Source organism: Lepidochelys kempii, chromosome 6 (genome assembly GCF_965140265.1).
Source record: "Lepidochelys kempii isolate rLepKem1 chromosome 6, rLepKem1.hap2, whole genome shotgun sequence".
NCBI lineage: Eukaryota > Metazoa > Chordata > Testudines > Cheloniidae > Lepidochelys > Lepidochelys kempii.
The window spans coordinates 22,558,744-22,572,139 of record NC_133261.1 but is presented as its reverse complement, the minus strand read 5'-3'; the positions used below and the strand labels follow the sequence as shown (position 1 = coordinate 22,572,139).

General features: G+C 47.0%; 2 protein-coding genes across 8 annotated transcripts in view; one reads left to right on the top strand and one right to left on the bottom strand.

Annotated features, from left to right (window-relative positions):
• LRRC56 (leucine rich repeat containing 56) overlaps nt 1-11,244 on the bottom strand; it is a 132,778-nt gene extending 121,534 nt beyond the window's left edge. The window contains exon 1 of the mRNA XM_073347101.1: nt 11,037-11,244. The gene's annotated coding sequence lies outside the window, so the exon portion shown is untranslated. The remainder of the gene's footprint in view (nt 1-11,036) is intronic.
• A 44-nt stretch (nt 11,245-11,288) lies between these two features.
• Nucleotides 11,289-13,396, top strand: part of HRAS (HRas proto-oncogene, GTPase) — a 72,824-nt gene continuing 70,716 nt past the window's right edge. For 4 of the 7 annotated variants that reach the window (XM_073347114.1, XM_073347111.1, XM_073347112.1 and 1 more), the window contains exon 1: nt 11,361-11,805. The gene's annotated coding sequence lies outside the window, so the exon portion shown is untranslated. The other 3 variants (XM_073347113.1, XM_073347110.1, XR_012159312.1) reach the window with 3 other exon arrangements.

Sequence of the window (13,396 nt, the reverse complement as noted above, 5' to 3'; positions counted from 1 at the left end):
AGTATAAACAAGTCATTGTCTGTATGAAATTTTAGTTTGTACTGACTTCTCTAGTGCTTTTTGTGTAGCCTGTTGTAAAACTAGACAAATATCTAGATGAGTTGATGTACCTCCTGGAAGACCTCTGCATATCCCCAAAGGTATTCATATCCCTGGTTGTGAACCACTGATCCAAACTACTGCTTAAGTCTATGTAACTTACATCATGCAGGGGTGTAAAAAAGCCACCCCCCTGAGTGATGCAAGTTACATCGACCTAAGCGCTGTCCACACTAGTGCTACGTTGGCAGAGGTGCTCTCTCGCCAACATAGCTTCCGCCTCTTGCTGAGGTGGAGTAATTATCCTGACGGGAGAGTGCTCTTCACCAGATGCACTACAGTGGTAGCGTAGACTAACCCTGAGTTTAAAATGCAAAGTAAAGGGGACTGGATGATTCAGGGGATTGTTAATGGAATACAGAGACTTCCATCTCTGAGGGCCTGTTCTGTTGCCCATGAAAGTAAACAGAAAGCCTCCTACAGCTTTGAATCAGCCCTAAGTCAACACTTGAAATCTAGCTCAAGTTCACATTGGCTAAAAGTCCTTACCATTTGTTGGCCTTTGTACTATGAACTGGTGGCATTACTGTAGCACCTAATGGACAAGTTTTCACCAAAATCCACCAATACAACTGATGTTTCTTGGCACCCTCACTGGCAGTCTCAGCAGAGAGGCCTGGGATTCAATGGACATGGAGCTGAGACAATTCTGTCAACTGCCGTGTTGGTCCCTCATGGGGAATGTCTGCCCTTCAAGCTGGAGGTATAAGTTCCAGCTCAAGGAGACACACCTGCCCTAGCTCTGATGAAGCTAGTACGCTAAGGATAGAGGGTAGCTGCCCCGAGTACATGCCTAGCATCTAAGATGGGTACATATGCAGGGAAGCTAGCCCCTACTGCCACCACAGCTACACTCTTTAGTGCGCTCGCTCAATCAGAGCTAGTGCGGGTACATCTCCTCAAGCTGGAATTCACACTTGCAGCTTGAAGTATAGATATGCCACTGCTGCCATCACATAAGTAATGAGAAACCTGTACAATAAGCCTAACATGCAGGGATTTGAACCAAAGTCCACGAAAGCAACTGGGACAGTAGTCTTTCCATTGATTCAATGGGCCTTGCATCTCTCTACCCAATGTGAGAGCTAGGTCATTGGGTAGAGAGAAGCAACTTCTAAATACAGTGTCACAAATAAAACAAACTTTCTTTCTATTTTCACATTCCATTGCCTATGGAGTTCTGCCCCCCGCCCGATTTGGTTCAATTTAACGTTAAATCCAATACATTCAGGCATCTGCCTGGGTTAGGTCTTCACACTAGAAATAGGTTTCTGTACAAAATATGCCGTTGGTATGATTGTTCATTTCTAAAACAGAGGCAGGTTGGCCCATAACGAGAGGCAGTTCTGCCATCTCCTTCACTTCTCCCAAAGTTATGCTCAGTCCTTCTTCTTTGTTTTTTAAATGGGAGAGGGTTTTCTTGATCAGCGTTCATTCATATTTTAAACATTGGAATAGAAAACGTTTCTCACTTTCAGTCTTTCCTCTGCTTTACTGATTATAAAGTCCTTGCTCTCTGTGTTTCCAGGGAATCTGGTCTCTCCCAGTTTCTATTTTCAGTTTATGATTGCTAAGGGCCTGATTCAAAGTCCATGGAAATCAATGGGAATCTTTCCATTAATCTCAGTGCGGTTTTGTTTCAAGCACTAAATCCCTATGTGGGCAAGGTCTCCCTGACTTTTGCGTCTTGCACTGTAGAATGATATTTTGTTAAAGGAATCAACAGTACGTCAACTTCTTAGTCCTGATCTGCCCTTCCAGGATGCTGTGCATTTTATTTTTAAGGGTTTGATTTAAGGGAATTTTGAGCATTATTTGTTTTTCAGTAGGATTGTTTGTATCATGGATCTTAGTGTCAAATGTTTTTTGGGTCTTGGTGCAAAGCTGCATAGGAGTGAAGCGTATAACGAATTTCAGGTGTAGGTTTTTTAGTGCTATATGATGAAGGGAACGGGTGGTGCTGTAATTGAGATGGTAATAGAAACCATTTTTAATTGTTCATTAATTAGAACATGGAATCCTTCTAGTTCCGCTCAGCAACCTTTGCTGGTAGAGTCCCAAAATGACCTAGGAGCACAAGTCCTTTTGGGTTTTCTCTTGTCTCTGTGCATTTTCCTAATGGCACTTATGCTCCTAAGTCTCTTGGACACTTTTGAAAAAATCCCACTCCCTCTGAATGTGTAGTGCTTGTTTGTAGAAATTCACGCTGTTCCTCCTAGAGCTTTGTCCTTTTTGGTACAATCTGCAGCTGATCCTCAGACTTCTCTTGTGTAACAGAATGAGTTGAATTATACTACTGAATAATTTTAGTGGTGTTTTTATCAATGGGTTGCATTTATCTCGTGGTTTCTTTATGGCGTAGAAGGCTCACAGAGCTTTTCCTTATACAGTAATACTTCTACAGCCAATTACAATACAGTAATTCATTTTATGCAATCAGCTAGAGCTTGCATCTCAGTATAGATTTGCTCCACACATAAAGAACCTGCATAATAGCACCAGTTGGAAAGAAGCCTATCATTACAGTTTGTTATCTCAGAGTTTTCTCTACAGCTTCAACAACAAATTAGGAAGGGATCTGTCATTAGCCACTATAGTTTTATCTGCAAATTCAACAAGAGTCCAAGTGACAGGAAAAGGTTGTCTGTCCTTTCTCAAGCTTTGTGAGCTTTTCCACTGCATAAACAGCCTGAACTTTAAGGGATCATTTTTCAGCAAGAGAGAGAGCTTCCACTTCATCCCGACATGCGGGAAAGGGGATCCTAATTACAGCTGGTATCAATAGCATAGGGATCATAAACCTTACCCAGTGTCTAAGAGAGATGAAAGTCTATCCACCAGTGAGAGTTTGGTTACTGCAAATTACTTCTTCCAGAGAGGTACTCATTCTGGGTATCACTGGGAACAAAGGCTTCCACATCAGAGACACCTTTATGGCTGCATAAAAACAACAGCTGCCTAAGAGGATGTGATACTCACAGCTGCAAGTATCGTGTGGGCTTATTGGTCTCCCATCTGCTTCTTTCAGGTCAAGAGTGCCCCTGGCTACTGGTACTAACTATGCACTTATGTTTTTAAGCGCACACAGAAGCAGACTCCTAGGCCACTGGCTCCTCCTATTTGCATGTCAGTCAATGATGCTGATAACCTTTCAGCCTATGAAATCAACCAGAAGAGAACATGCTTCTGTTGGCATCTTCATTTTTAATGGAAAAGAATCTTTGTATTCTGACTTCATACTGGGTCCTGTGAACAAGCAACATCCTCACCCTATTCTAGCACAGAAAAAACACACACTGGGTTAGAACTTGATTCTGCAGACACTTCCACACATGCTTAACTTTAAGCATAAAGCAAGTGAGCTTGGTGTAGCTCAAAAGCTTGTCACTCACTAACAGATGTTGGTCCAATAAAAGATATAACCTTACCTACCTTGTCTCTTTCATATCCTTGGACCAACATGGCTACAACACTGCATATAACTTTAAGCATGTGAGCAGTGGGGCGGCTTGTGCTTAACTTAGTGCCCAAATTCACCCTTTTCCTAGGCTGTTTTTGTTAACTGTTGAAATAACATAATAAGATTCAGCCTAAACACACCCCCACAGTCGAAGTGAGGAAGTTTCTGGGATTCCCCATCCTCTCTTTCTGTCCTGAACCAGTTTCCTCTGCCCACTCTCACTTCCCAGAGTGGACTTAATGAACTGAACTTTCCACAATGAGCCAGGAGCAATCAGTATTTTCAAACAGTCCCAATATGTGCTAAGACGGTGAGTTAATAGAACAACTATGCCTGCCTAGTCTACCTTGAGGCAACAAGAACTCTATGGCTAGCCTCATCTCTCAGATCTATTGAGAGGAGCTTTCCCATTGGACAAACTTTGGAAAAGAAGATCCTAAATATAAAACTTGATGAAGATGGTAAGTCAAATTCAGTCCTGGTGTAAGCAGATGCAGCTTCCAATGACATCAGCAGGAGTTGCACTGCATTACACTTGGACGGAATTTGGCCCTGTATTTCTAAGAAACCAGTTCTGTCCCTGCCCTTGTACGCATTTCCTTAATTCCTACTGACGACTGTGTTTCACTTTTGATCCATGTGCCAGACAATGCAATGCAAGCCCGCTACCTTACAAGCCTAACAAGGACTTTTATTGACTTGGACCCTCCTGCCTAGACGATGCATGGCCACCAATGAACAAAGAGGAAAAGGTCTCAGCTTCTCTCTTCACCATAGCAACCAAACACCTTATGCTCAACACTTTTCTGTTTCATAAGCTGGTTGCCATGGCAAATTACTTATGTCAGAGGGGAACAGGAAGCATTCTGTGTTCTCTAAAGAAAACAAAACAAATTCTTAAACTTTATTTCTTATTAGTTCACTTTTTGCCATGCTGCAAGTGACCCCTAAGCTCTGGGGAGAGCCAAGTCAGTGAAGTGGCCACAGTCTTCTAAATGTGTTAAAGGTACCCATGATTACTAAATCTGGTGCATCTGCAGGAGAGTTGGATTCAGGGAGCCTAAGTGGTGTACACTGAGGTGGGGAGGAGGGGGGAACCAATCTAAGTTACGCAACTTTAGCTACGTGAATAATGTAGCTGAAGTCAACGTATTTAGATCTACTTACCGCGGTGTCTTCACTGTGGTAAGTTGATGACTGATGCTCTCCCGTCGACTCTACCTGCACCTCTCGCCCTGGTGGAGTACCAGAGTCAACGGGAGAGTGCTCGGCGGTCGATTTATCGCGTCTAGACTAGACGCAATAAATTGACCCCCGCTGGATCGATCGCTGCCCGTCGATCCCGCGGGTAATGTAGACAAGCCATAAGTTTTCTGGGAAGAATAGCAGCAAAATGATATTGGGGAGTCCAGCATTTTCACCAGGGAGACCAGTTTTCTCAGTATCCTCCGGAGGAGGAAGTTCTGAAACCATGTGAGGCAAGAATCTGCACAGACATTAAGAATATAACATAAGAATGGCCACACTGGGTCAGACCAAAGGTCTATCTAGCCCAGAATCCTGTCTTCCAACAGTGGCCCTTGCCAGGTGCCCCAGAGGGAATGAACAGGTAATCATCAAGTGATCCATTCCCTGTCACCCATTCCTAGCGACATTCTCCTCTCCCCCCACCCCCGCAGATGCTCCAGGGAAGCCCTGATTTCAGTTACACAGAAGATGCTTATGCACACTATGAGAAGGGACCAAATGAACGTGTGGTAAGCAAAGGATGGAACCATGGAAATGAGCAGCAACGTTCTGCTACCTAAAACCACCAAAGCTAAGCAAAGTTACCCATGATGACCCACAGTGCACCTCAACCTTAAAATGTTCCAAGAAGACAGTAAAGGATTCAGTCCAGCTACTTGCAATCAAGATACAACTGGGACTGATAATTCTCCTCAGTGTCCAGGACAGGGGGCCAGGTTTTGATCTCCTTTACAACAGTGTAAAGTCAGCCTAACTCTATTAACTTCACTGGAATTACTCTGGATTTACATTGGTGTAACCAAGGGCAAAATCTGGACACACTCACACTTACATCCCTTTGATTCTAGCACGCTCTGGTGTTTGCTATGTCAGTGAGAAAGTTATCATGGAGAAACAACTTCTGTGATTAGCTGGAGGGGCGGGGCATGGGGGAAAGATAGTTCAGACTTCAACTTAGCTGATTCCTGGGTTTCTCTAGTGGAAATAGATACATCAGAGTACACCCTGCAGAATTATTTTGGATGATCTTCATCTATAATGGGACTTAAAAGACCATTTTTTTAATTGTACCCTGTGTGAAGGTTTCTCTGACACAGGGTGGAAATCATGCCAAAGTACCTCAGGATACATATGTGCCTGTTGGTAGAGAAGATCAGACCGGGGAGTTGTGGATCCTACAGCATAAGTGGCACTATTGCCTGAGCTAGAAGACCCACTCCTTATGACAAGAGGCTGATATCTTCTGTTTTTCCAGAGAACACATACACCATGGGCAGCAAAAATGTGAACGTCCCTACGCTGCCTGGCCAGAGTACCTCAATACCAGTGGGACCACTTGTAGGAGGGTGGTTGCATTCTCATTCTGTGCTTTCCCTCTTTCTTGCCACTGGCATAACCAGCATCCATTTTGGCAATTATGGTGGTTGCTTTGTAAAGTGAACGGTTATTGACGAGGAACAGGATTGAGGTGATCAAGGCAAAAAATTAACCATGAGTTGGTAATGATTTTCACTGACTGTAGACCAGCTTCGGGTGCAAGCCAGTGACCCTGAGATAGTGAAAGAACAGCTATCGCTGGTCTGCTGATACGGGCATTGTGCACTATGCTGTGCAGTGAGACAACAGATTTGAATCTACACTGGCAAAATTCAGGACCTGTAATTCACCACCAGGGCAGCTCCACTGTTGGCAGCAACTTTTGAAGCTGTACATCAGCTAGTGCACATGTGTTTTTACTAGGGCTGACAAGCAATTAAAAAAATTAATCGCAATTAATCGCATTGTTACTCAATAGGAGAATACCATTTATTTAAATATTTTTGGATGTTTTCTACATTTTCAAATATATTGATTTCAATTACAAACACAGACTATAAAGTGTACAGGGCTCACTTTGTTTATTTTTGATTACAAGTATTTGTACTGTTAAAAAAAAAGTATTTTTCAATTCACCTAATACAAGTACCGTAGTGCAATCTCTTTATCATGAAAGTTCTACACTTGTAAGTTTAATTATGTACAAAACCCCCCCCTGCATTAAAAAATAAAACAATGTAAAATTTTAGACCCTGCAAGTCCACTCAGTCCTACTTCTTGTTCAGCCAATAGCTCAGACAAATAAGTTTGTTTCCATTTGCAGGAGATAATGCTACCCGCTTCTTGTTTACAATGTCACCTGAAAGTGAGAACAGGCATTCACATGGCACTGTTGTAGCCAGTGTCGCAAGATATTTATGTGCCAGATGCTCTAAAGATTCATATGTCCCTTCATGCTTCAACCACCATTCCAGGGGACATGCGTCCATGCCAATGACAGGTTCTGCTTGATAACAATCCAAAGCAGTGCAGACTGACGCATGTTCATTTTCATTATTTGAGTCAGATGCAACCAGCAAAAGGTTGATTTTCTTTTTTGGTGGTTCGGGTTCTGTACTTTCCGCATTGGACTGTTGCACTTTTAAGATTTCTGAAAGCATGCTCCACATCTCGTCCCTCTCAGATTTTGGAAGGCACTTCAGATTCTTAAACCTTGGGTTGAGTGCTGTAGCGATCTTTAGAAATCTTACATTGGTACCTTCTTTGCATTTTGTCAAATCTGGAGTGAAAGTGTTCTTAAAATGAACTACATGTGCTGGGTCATCATGCGAGACTGCTATAACATGAAATACACAGCAGAATGCAGGTAAAACAGAGCAGGGAACTTGCAGTTCTCTCCCAAGGAATTCAGTCACAAATTTAATTAACACATTTTTTTTTTAACGAGCATCATCAGCAATGGAAGCATGAAGGGCATAAGAACGTTTAGCGTATCTGGCACGTAAATATCTTGCAATGCCAGTTACAAAAGTGCCATACAAATGCCTGTCCTCACTTTCTGGTGACATTGTAAATAAGAAAGAAGGCAGCATTATCTCTTGTAAATGTAAACAAACTATTTGACTTAGCAATTGGCTGAACAAGAAGTAGGACTGAGTGGACTTGTAGGCTTTGACGTTTTACATTGTTTTGTTTTTAGTGCAGTTATGTAACAAAAAAAAATCTACATTTGTAAGTTTCACTTTCACAACAAAGACTGCACTACAGTACTTGTATGAGGTGAACTGAAAAATACTATTTCTTGTGTTTATCATTTTTACCATACAAATATTTGTAATAAAAAAATACACTTTGATTTCAATTACAACACAGAATACAATATATATGAAAATGTAGAAAAACATCCAAACTATTTAATACATTTCAATTGGTATTCTATTGTTTAACAGTGCGATTAAAACTGATTAATCGCGATTAATTTTTTTGAGTAAATCGCATGAGTTAATTGATTAATTGACAGCCCTAGTTTTTACCTCTGTCTCATGCAGCCATAATCTGAGCAGGGACAGACAGGACAACACTAAAAATGCCCAAGCTTCGACCAGCAGAGCTCCACCACTAGTGAATTTTACATTCCATTTCCCCTAGAATAGGTGATGCCGTGCTACAGAGACTAGTGGAGCTGATATGTTAAAAAGGAGACAGTCTTTCTTCTATGACTGGCAGAAGCAGTGACTACTTCCTCTTTAGACTCTTGCTCTGGCATATTAATAAAACCAAGTGAATGCCAGGATGATAGAAGCCCTTGAGTTATACCTCCCTACTGCATACATAATCACGATGGTGGTCAGGAAGGATAGGAGGTATCCAAATGAATGGGTAGACTTTGGTGTTCTCTATCCACAGTGCAAGTTCTCTTTTCTTTGTGCTCATGGGAGCACGCTGAAATGCCCCCCATTTCTCCCCCCTCATATACTTTCATATCAGTGGGCCCCACGTCTGACCAGCCTATCCTTCCAGTCCTAAGAAGGACAGCACTATACCTCATCTTCAGGTAGCCAGTGCCACTGCAGGTTTGGCTGGAAAGGTTTCTAGAGAGCTGCATACCCTGCCCTCTGCAGTCTAGGGCTCTTCCAGTGGGGTTGCTCATCAGCGAGAGCACCTCTTCTTGGCCAGACATGGTACAGCAGTCTCTCCAACTCTGGCCCCCTCTGTCAACTGTCCCTCCAAGCCTGTGGTGGTTTGCCCCTTCTCACAACTCAGCCTTCCATCCAGGTACTTATAGTCTCTGTCCCTTCCCGAGTAGTGAGTCCAACAAAGAAGAAGTCTAATGACCTTACGCCAGGTTTTCAGCCCCACCCTGTATTCAATAGTTCTTGTCCCCTTGCATCAGGGGGGCTTTTACATCTTTTTTCCAGGTAGCTGGCAGGGAGAGCCTCCTGCCGTCCTCTGGGTTCCAACCCAGGCACCCTGTTTGAAGCAGCTTAGCCTGTTTCTTCAGACTCATTGCTGCTTCCCTGGGCCACTTCCTACCTTCATATGCCTCCCAGCCCCTTTCAGAGAGAAACTCATTCTAGTGCTTTGTCCCTGGAGGGTCCAGCCACTTCCTCCCAGCTTACACTTGATTCAAAGCCATCCCCTTCTACCTGGTCCATAAGCTTTTATCCCAGCTCTTGATGGTCCACCAGTTAGCTGCAGCTGAGGAGGTATTTATTCTGTCTCTTAACCACTTAGTGACTGTGGCAGGATAAGGGTATATACCTCATTATAGTTCTACATAGAATGTGCAAACTGCATCTGATATCTGCTTGATGGCTAGTGAGGTTTCAGACCAGTTCATATTAGTGGACAGGCATTCACATCATAGAAACCGCCATGAAGGCACCTTTGTTGGTAGTTTCACTGTGGCCAGGTCTACACTATTACTCCTGGGGGAATTTTGCATCATTGCGCATATGCAGAATTCATGGCCCCCGGAGATTTCTTTGCTTACCTGCAGAAAATGACTTCTAATGGGGAAGTAAAGAGAAGCCACAAAAAGTGGTCATACGCCCACTTTCTGGTAGTGCAGACAGGTTGGTTTGGGCATCCAGAGCAGCTGGTAGAGACATAAATCACCACCTGGGATGCAGGGGAGGGGGGGGGGCTGGGTAGTCATGTCCTCTGTCCCTCTTGCTAGCTATTGCAGCACGCTCAGCGTGGAGGGGCAAAGTTTGGGGGGTATTTCTGAAGGGGTAGGCATGGGGCAGGCTCTGTTGCCTCAGGCAGAGGAGAATGTAGCAGCCTGCCTGCTTAGTGAATTGTTCCCATTGTTGTTAGTGAATTCCCCCAGGAGTAGAAAATAGGTATAACACTTTAAAGGCTCCTTTACATTGCCAGAGTGGTGTAAAGGAGCCTTATTGTAAAGGACAGTGTGGCTGCATAAATGCTTATGGTGCTTTAGTGATTAAAACGGGTCTACATTTTTGGGCTGAAAAAATTTCCTGTCAAAATGTGCTCCATGAATGGTCTGCTACTGACCTTTTTGGAAATGGTCAGTAGCCAGTATAAAGGCGAGTTTGAGTCCCCAGCCCTCACTTGCTCTTCAGGTGCCTATGATGTAACACTGAGCATATGACTGCATGTATTTGTTGACTAATAACTAGAAGTAAAGGGTGAATACTAGCTACATTACTATTAGACAGAGGGGGTTTGGTGATTTCCTCCAATGCTCCCCACTCCCATTCTTCATCCTTTGTATTGTAGTTTAAACTTACATCTGTATAACCCCGTTGTGAAAAATCCACACCCCTGAGCAACACTTATACTGACCCAACCCCTGGTGTAGGGAGCGCTATGGTTCTCCCTCCCATCAACATAGCTACCGCCTCTCACAGAGGTGGATTAACTATGCCAACGGGAGAAGCTCTCCTGTTGGTTTAGGAGCATCTTCACTGAAGCACTGCGGCAGTGTTTTAAGCGTCCCTTTCCCTGTGACTGGAGAAGCCCAGGAGCGTCCTAGCACAGGGACTGAACGACCCTAACTGGCACAGCAGTGTGGGAGTTGCCCAGGTCCTTTATGTTCTGTGGCTAAACAAAAGACTCCATCCTCCAGGGTCATCAAATAGGCCAGCACCTCTCACCACCACTAAATCCAAGTTACAAGGAAGTGAGAGAGGCTGGCAAGGCAGGATGCCTTGTTGCTGCGAATATAAAAGGCCAGATCCTCAGCTGGTGTAAATCAGCACAGCTCCACTGAAGTCCACGGAGCTAGGCTGCTTTCCGGCTCCTGAGGATATAGCCCCAAATGTCTGTTTTTATTTAAAAAAATAAAGAGAGAGAGAGGTGGGAGGAGACCAAGACTTATTAAACAACGTCTCGGGGTCTGTCTGGACCATTCGGGTTATCAGCCAGAAGCGCGGTTCTAACTCACCATTAGCGGCTCAAGTTCTTAGTGCACCAGGCTGCAACCAAACAACCCTCCCCACGTCTCGCTCCTCCACCGGCCGGCACCACGGCTTGAGCGAGGCGCTGAAAATAAGGGCTGAGCAGCAAGCCCCCTTCGGCGGCGGCGGCGGCGGCGCCTCCCCCCGGCCCAGCGCCCCGGCGGAGGGAAAGGGAGGCGCCTTTAGCGTCGGTGACTGACGCGGCCCGCAGCCCACCAGGAGGGCGGAGGAGCCGGGGCGGGGGGCCCGGGGGCCCGGGCTGGCGGGCGCCGAGCGCCTATCAGCGGCGGCGGGAGGCGGTGAGTGACTGGTGGGCGGGGAGCGGAGCCTGGGCGTGTGCCGCTCGCCGCTGCCGGGGCTCGCCGAGCCGCCGCTGGTGCACGCACCCCCCCCCGTACATTGTCCGAGCGAGCCGCCGCCGCCGCCGCGGCCAGAGAGCGCCCCAGGGCTCGGTGCCAATGCGGGCTGGGCGCTGCCAGCCGGGGGCTTCTCCACCACCCCGGTGGAAAGTTCACCTTCGCCTGGGCCCGCCGCTCCATTGATCCAGAGCGGCCGCCGCCGGGCAGGGAGGCAGGATCTGCGGCTCTGGCCGGGAGGGGGGATTTTTTTTTTTTTTTTTGGCCTTTTCCCTCCAAACTTTGTGCGCGCGCCTCCCGCAGAAGCCCCCCCCCACCGCCACCAGCGCACCCGCATCTCCGCTGAGGATTTGCCTCTCTGCCGCGCAAGGATAAGCCGCCCGGGCGGGGGTGAGCGCTGGTAAGTGCCCCCGTCTCCTGCGCCGTGCGGGGCTTGGAGGTGGCGGTGCAGCCCCGGGAGTTGTTTTTGCAGGTGGTTTCCAAAGTGCGGGCGGCGGCGGCGGCGGGGGAGGGGGGGGGGTGATGGTTCTCTGCCTGTGCGACCCCCCCGCTCCCACGCAACCCCCCGGGAATGCTCCGGGCGGCGGGCGTGCAGCGGGCACTGCAGTGGCAGGGGCAGCGTGTCCCAGGGAGCATGTGTGCGCGGTAAGGACTGGTGGCGGCAACCGGGCATTGCAGAGCAGAGCTGGCTTTGCTGAGCAGGAGGCGGCGGCGGCTGCTGGGGGGGTCGCTCGCGGGAGCCCCGTCGATCCTGCACCAGCTGGGATACTCGGCTCCAGAGTGAGCTGGGAAGGTCAACCCACCCCTCTTGGGAGTCGGAAAGCGGGTGCCTTTGAGAGAAAGAGTGTGTGTGTGTGTGGGGGGGGTGTCCGTGTGTGCCTGCCGGGATGCATCAGTTGGGAGGGAGCGCTTGTATAGGGAGGAGGACGGGGGGCTATGCTTGTGAGAGGGCAGCAGCAGTGGGAGGGGTTACGTCTGTTAGGGGAGAAGGGAGACAACAATGGGTGCGTCTGGGTTGGGGTGGAGGAGTAGCTTTGGTCTTGGATGTGTCCGCCGCTGCACCGTGGTGGAAGAAGGTAGTGAGGGGAGAGGGGGTAGCCACCTGTTGGTGTTTGTGGGGGGTGGCTGCAGTTTTTCTTCCCATGATTCTCTGAGCATTTGCAAATTTGTTGCTCCTCCATCCTCCAAAGGCTTTCACTCTTCCTCTTGATTTTTAGACCTTCTTGTTTTGTGAAAATCAGGCCCCAGCAGCCTGCTCCGGAGGCCACTGCGGTGGTTCTCATACCTCCAGATTTAAAAGCCTCTGCGTTAGCAGAAGGAGATGGTGGCATTCACGTATGTGTCTAGGTTGTTTGGCAATGGTATAGATTTCTCCTTCTGTATGTCCCAGCCCAGCTGCCCTCTCTCAGCTGGGGCACTCCACATCCCCCTGCTGCACCTTTTGCACCTGGGAGCCAGTGGCAATAGGATCTCAAGGCAGCTGCTGATGACTTCTGCTCTTTCTTCCTCTCCACTTCTTTTCCCTCCCCAAAATGTGACAGGGCTTCCAAACAGGAAAGGAAGGGAGAGGAGAGAATCACCTGCTGGCCTGCCCTCCCAGTCTTACAATGACTCTGCTTTCTGTAAACACTTCCTGCCAGTCCAGAAAACATGGGGAAATAAATGGGAGGGGCCCTGCATCCTTCAGGAGAATACCACAGCCTGCTGTCACATTTCCCTTGCCTGTTTTTTTTCCTGCCTCTCTCGTTTTTCATCTTTCCTAGATCCCTTGGTATCGCTATACTGATGCCTACAGTGATATCACTGTCGACAGAAGCTTTAGGGCGTGGTCTATGTCGATAGCACAGCAAGACTTCTAATAGCTGAGCCTGGGTGGCCACTGTTCTTTCAGTCGTCATGTGCCATTGAATCGGTGCAGTAATAATAACGCCTCTGAGTGCCTTTCATTCCAGAGGGTCCCGCAACCCGTTACAAGGCAGGGGCTAAAGCAG